At 29.5% G+C, this 6,691-nt stretch overlaps 1 pseudogene; it reads left to right on the forward strand.

Moving 5' to 3' along the window:
* Positions 1 to 470: 470 nt before the first annotated feature.
* Positions 471 to 1,432, forward strand: LOC121128848 (fumarylacetoacetase-like; annotated as a pseudogene).
* Positions 1,433 to 6,691: the final 5,259 nt, after the last annotated feature.

A 6,691-nucleotide genomic window follows, 5' to 3' on the forward strand; every position in this document is an offset into this window, starting at 1 on the left:
ATCTTGATAGCTTTTTTTGATTTTAAACCCAGAATATATAAAGAAAAATTGAGACAAAATATCAGTATTTACAAAAATCGTGTGTATTTTTTTTTTTTTTTGGAACTGGGAAACTAATGAATGAATTTTCCTTTCATTAGCTGGTTTGATTACTATTTAATTCATTATGTGTGAATTTCCTTTTCAACTAAATATTATTGATGTATTTCAAATCAGATATAACATTTGCGTCTGCTCATGATAGAAGCAGAGTAACCGGGAAAATGTGTTGCAGATTTATAAATGTATGTATTTGTTGGACTCAAAGTAGATTAAAGGATGGACATCGTAGTAATTCCTACCCATGTCTGTGTTTATGTATTCATTTTCCTTGCCACAGCTGCTTGTAGCTGATATAATGTAACATCATGACTGTTGAGCTGCGCTCCTTAAATACATTCTTCAAATGCAAACATAACCATAAACAATAATATCAACGTGATAATTATAAAATTTCTATCGATAAGGTCACTATGGATTTACCGGCTCAAATCGGAAAGTATTCAGACTTTCATTCCTCAATTCATCATATCACTAATGTAGGAACAATGCTTAGAGGAATGGAAAATGCTTTCATGACAAAATGGAAGCATTTACCTTTTTAATATCATGGTCGATCCAGTTCTGTTGTTGTCTCAGTAACACTCATCAGGCAGTCCAATGGACGAGCTAAACCTGTATATACTGAACCTCCTCATTTTGGCCTTCATTAACTACTTGCTTTCAAATTAGAAATGAATTACTTTGTCGGTGTTCCAACTATCGAACTTGAAAAGCCTATTTCCATTTAAAAAAAACAACAACAACCAAGATTGAAGCTTTGGAATGTTGATTATGAATGATTGGAGTACAAGAGATATTCAAAAATGAAAATACGTACCACTTGACCTTTCCTTGCTAAAAATATGGGCAGAACCGGTTCAACGCGGGTTGTTACCATTGAGACAATGACACACTACCTGACTCCAAATGGCTTTCAAGGCACTGGTCTACTTTCCTATCATAGAGAAAGTGACTCTTTTAATTTCTGTATTAAGATACAAATTTCCGTGAAACCCGAAGGTGCATCTAAGGAAGATGTTGTTACAAAACCTAATTTTAAATACATATATTGGGCAATGAAGCAACAATTGACTTATAACCCAGCCACTGGGTGAAATATGAGAGCGGGAGATCTCTTTGCCTCTGGAACCTTTTCTGGGCTTGAATAGAGTTCTTATGGTTCTATGCTAGAGCTTTATTTGAAGGGGTCGACAACTATCAAGTTGGAGCCCTCTGGTGAAGAAAGAAAGTTTATCAGAGATGGTGATGTTGTCAATGTAAGTGGTTTTTGCCAAGGTAATGGATATAGGGCGACTGCTAGTGAAAAGTTCTTCCAGCTAACAAACTCTAAGTGAACTGAATTTCATCTATCAAAAAAATGTATATTTTTTTTCTCTAAAAATTTATAATTTTAACTTTATGAACGATTTTTCTTAGAATAAATATTATTTACTTTTTAGCAAAAAGAAAAAGAAAATATTGGTTTTCAGACTATACCCTTCTCGATAATTAAAGCATAAATTAATGATATTTCATTTTAAAAGAAATAATTGTTTTTGAGAATACTTTTTCAGTATTAACCATTTCTCAGTCCGTAATCCAAGGGTTGACTGTAGCCCTTACAATAATCATAATATTTAGTCAATCCACTGACATGTTATTTTTCTTCTCCTCCTCTCTGAATCAACAATCCCTGGAGCCTTTCATATATTCTTGAAAGTGTGTGTTTTTGTCATTTGTTGTTTGCACGTGCTTTAATTACAACACGTGATCTGCCAATTTCACTTTCCGGGTATTAACTACAATCATACATACAAACTGGATGGGAAAAGAAAAATACAGCTAGAGATTGGAAGGGGGGCGGGAAGAGTAAGACGAACGGTTATTGGTAGGAGAAGAAGAAGGATAAACATATTACCTAATTACTTTAATGGTTAGTAGCTCTTTATATAGTTCTCTCTCTTTCTCCATTCTTTGTTCATTCAAGCAGTATCTGATTAAAATAAAATACAAAGTAAGAAAGAATAAAATTAAATTACTCAATTTTCTTCGAACCAGATGCTTCTTTTCTTACAATATTCATGCATACTTATTATGTATATATACCTGGGGAAAATTTCCAGATATTGGTTCAACATAATTCAAAATTGTCGTCATAGATTCACACTATAAATGTGGTGTAATCACACAAAAACAATTTAAACAAAAATAAATAAAAAATAAACATAGGTTTCCTCAACAAAAAAGTAAAATAGAATGGTTTTTGTAAAAATTACGTATGGATCACATCGGTAATTTATATTAAAAAAATATTAATATGAATCCCAGATAACTACTGCAATTAACATTTAACCCTCCATTAGTCAACATCCTTTTTTTTTATGAAGTTGATGACTTAAACATTAACCCAAATTTTATTTCTTGATGGACAGTCAACATATACTTAAAATTACGCTAATTAATCATAACAGCATTAGATTTTAGAAACAAGAAGATATAATTTGTGATTATTATGCTTAAAATATTTTAATTTCATTTTTTATTAAATAATTATATGAAATATCAATTACTTTTAACAAACTTAAGACACTAAAATTGGGATCATTATTTTTAATGAAATAGACTGTAATATAAAGCATAATAGCTGATACCTTACATTAAAAAAAGAGAAATCAACAAAGCAAAAGAACGTCTTAAAAGCTAACAAATGAATCAAATTTAGCAAACCATGATTAAAAATGAAAAATTTGCAGATATTTCTATAAAAATCTATACTGAAAGATGTTTCAGGCGAATATTAATACTGTTTTCATTATTAAAAGCTTATTTAAACAAATTTAAAGCAATTTTATCAAATTTTGGGTGCAGAAAATCCCAGTTCAATAAAGTTGATCGTCAAAATATAAAAATGAGAAGTGATTGATTTAATGTGAAAGTTTTATATAGTTTTATTAAATCAAATTGAGGTTCGAAACTATAAAATTGTGGAGCATCTTCAATCATCTTTTAAAATTTGAGTACAATGTGTTAATTGAATCAAATATGTCTATGAAATGATAGGATTTATGTACATACATATGAAGTCAAGAAAAATATTTGGGATTGTATCCTTTTGTTGATATTTGTTCAAGATATTTCGGTTCGCCAATGATTTTGTATTCAAATTTATGTGATAAGTTATGAGAAAGGGGTTTTCATTGTAAGGGAATAATAAATGAAGAGTTGTGTAAAGCAATTATAAAAAAGTTGTTTGATTAATAAAAAGGATGCTGTCATCAATATATGAGTTCCCACTTTTGAATTGTACTGTCACCTCTGACCTCTCGTCTCACATACGTCACCACACTTTTAGCATTTTTTTTTTTTTTGTTGACTATATTAACAATTATATTCCCTGTTCTGTGCCCTCTTTAAGGAACTATCATTACCACCCACAGTGTTTTCAATTTCTAAAAACTGTTGGTTTAGAGCTATCATTTGGTTTATTAGACCTAATTAGCTACTGATATGGCTCATTTCAACCCTGAAATATATCATTTTCCAATAATTTTATTCTGCTGATGAATTTTAGCTACTTTAATACTTATAGTAATGTTGGGAAGCAGGGCTGACAACCTTATTTTCATTGAACTTCTCAATAAGTTTGTGTCAAAATAAAAATATTTTACTTAATATAATTAATTTGTAAGTATTCCTTTTTATAGTTTGTCAGAAATGAAATTTCAAGAGCTATCTTCATTCAGAAAATAAAGACAAGGAACGTTGAAAATGTCATATGTTCTCTGAATTGGGTTTATTATTGAAATAGAAATATATAAATCCTTTATAAAATTCACTTCGAGCGATGTGTATAGAACATAAGTTTAAGAAAGATTTTATAATGGATAATATATGAAAGGTTCAATATGTAATGCCTGTTGTTTAATTATCTTAGAGTAGTAGTTTTGAGCAATACTAACCACTACCAATAAGCCATACAAAATTAACGCTAGTGAGTGCCAAGCTCTTTTAAATATTGGTGTTCATATATTATATCTATAAAAGTAATTTTCACAAAAAAAAAAGAAATTAAAAATCATTATTTTTAACATAAAGGGTTATCCAATAAGAGATGTTATTTTGATATTCAAAGAAAAATTGCATTTTTTGAGATCAATGATGGAATGTTTATTCAATGTTAAGAAAAAGGTATACCATTAATAATGGAAAAAAATAACAGCGAAATAGCCACCACAGCTATGCTTATAGGACCTTATCCTTTTGATAAAATTTTCCATCACCAAATCGCAAAGTGGACCTCATCCAGACCTCATCCTTCACATGCCTCCAAACGAATAAGTTGCAAGTTGTTAAATCAAAAGTTCCCGATGGAGAATTGCGATCACCTCCTTGAGAGATAACATGGTCCGGAAACTTTTCCCTTAAAAGAACGATGGGTTCGTTGCTTGTGTGACACGTAGTGTCATCTTGTTGAAAGTTATTAAGATCAATACCATCCTATTCCGGATATAAAAAATCATTAATCCTCTCTTGATAGTACAATCCATTCACTGTAACTGTTGCTCAAGCCTCATTTTCAAAAAAGTAAGGCATTTTCATGCATTTCAATCACCCAATCAGCAAAGAAACGACGTTGTTGTTGATTGGGCAGCTTGAGTTCTTGTGTTAACTGAACTTTATGAGCCTTAAGACCCATGTGTTTATGCAAAAGACGGTGTAATGACGTCTGTGGAATGCCCAATTCCAATTTAGCTCATTTTTATAGTAAATTTTAATAATTTAAATTTCTTGTTGAAGCGTGTATCGTTTCATTTTGATTAATGGCGTAGTTTGTACCTGCCACATGTAAGTGAATTAAAGCTTCAAAAACGCTACCTACTGAAATAGTGGCTATTCAAAATTACACCTCTTATTGGAAAACCCTGTACTTTAAAGTATAAGTAATGCAATTTGTGGTATCTCCAATAGATTAATCAAAATATTTTTTGATGCAAGTTGATAATGATTACTTTAAGGAATAGAATTTTAAGAAAAATCATTCTTGCTTACCTTTGTGTTGAGAGGTAACATATGTACTTGTCAATATACTTTTACATATTGTAGTTTTTAAAACAAACCAAAAAATAAGAGGGCCACTCATATCATAATGAATATCAAATAATAGAAGCATACATACTTTTCAAAGAAAATGATATCAAAGTATATGCTGGATGTATGCCTCAGGTTATAAAAATATTACTATCATTGAGAATTATAGATGGAAAAGGCAAGCTTAATAAGAGGAACAAAAATAAAGGAATCCACGTAGGAATACATTTTTTTTAAATGAAATTTTCTTTTTTTTAATTTATTTGAAAGGAAACTAACATAGTGAGGAACTAATAGGTCTATAAAAAGGATAAATTAGAAATATTGTAGAAACTAGCTTTCAGTCTTACTTTATCCTTTTACTAAAAATAAATGTACATTGTCTATATAGGGATCCTAAATTATGTGCTATACCAGAGGCTATAGCTGAGATACATCTAGTCTGTCGCATAGACAGGGGTACCATATTATTATTTAGGATTTTAATTTTTTGTAGCTAATTTTTCTTTGCATATAGCATATTAATCATCATTCCGTCTCTCAACCTCTCCTCCAAAAAGAGAAAGATAAATTAATCAACATTAATCGAAAGCCAATTGCGTAGTGATTATACCGAACTGATGAACCATTATACATTTAAACCATCAAACCTTTAGTTTGTTTTATCAGTAAACTGTAGGTAAACATAAAGGAGCACAGTGTTAGCTTTAATCTAGCATGTTTGCCCTGAATTTTAGAACTGAATGTATGCCTAATTTTACTTTGATTTTTTTTCCTCGTCATTTGAACGTTCATGTCGAGTTTTTTTTATGCATTTGCAACCTCGATATTTAAAGGAGAAATAAAAAATTGATGAAACTTATGCTATTAAGACTTCTTTGTTTTTCTAGAAGCCAAATGCTTATCACAATTTAAATATTATTAACAATTATCATATATAATGATAATTTTATTATTATAAAAATCAATGTCTAAATATAAAATGACAAAAATCCTGTATCAATCTAAAATTTAAAATCTTTTGTACACCTTTTTTTAGTTTATAACCCGTGGAGTCAGCTGCTTTAAATCATACAAGAGTAAACTAATAGAAAGAGAAGAATGGTAAATATTTTTGTTCATTTCAAATAGCTACTCATGGCTAACTTATAGCGTTTTAACACTAGCTAGTAAGTTTTAATAAAGTAGCGTTCAAAAGATTTATACATTTAAGTAAGTTATATGCTAGTTTTGTGCACTGATGAAATAACCTTAAGGAGCTTAAAATATTAATAATACTTTTCTTGTTTCTTTTAAAAAGCTTCGCATACTTTAGCTAGTGTTGAAGATTCTTGTTTGTGATATTCTTTGATTAAGAAGATTTAATTTGAAGGCATTCATCTTTCTATTTAACTGTTTGATTATGATGTGATGATTGTACTATTAAAAATTTTTAAATTATTTATTTTGATGAATGTCTTATTATGAATATGATAAAAATTCGTTATTTATTATTTTCAATATAATAAATTATTCATCTCTT

The sequence above is a fragment of the Lepeophtheirus salmonis genome, chromosome 14, assembly GCF_016086655.4.
Source record: "Lepeophtheirus salmonis chromosome 14, UVic_Lsal_1.4, whole genome shotgun sequence".
NCBI classification, from domain to species: domain Eukaryota; kingdom Metazoa; phylum Arthropoda; class Copepoda; order Siphonostomatoida; family Caligidae; genus Lepeophtheirus; species Lepeophtheirus salmonis.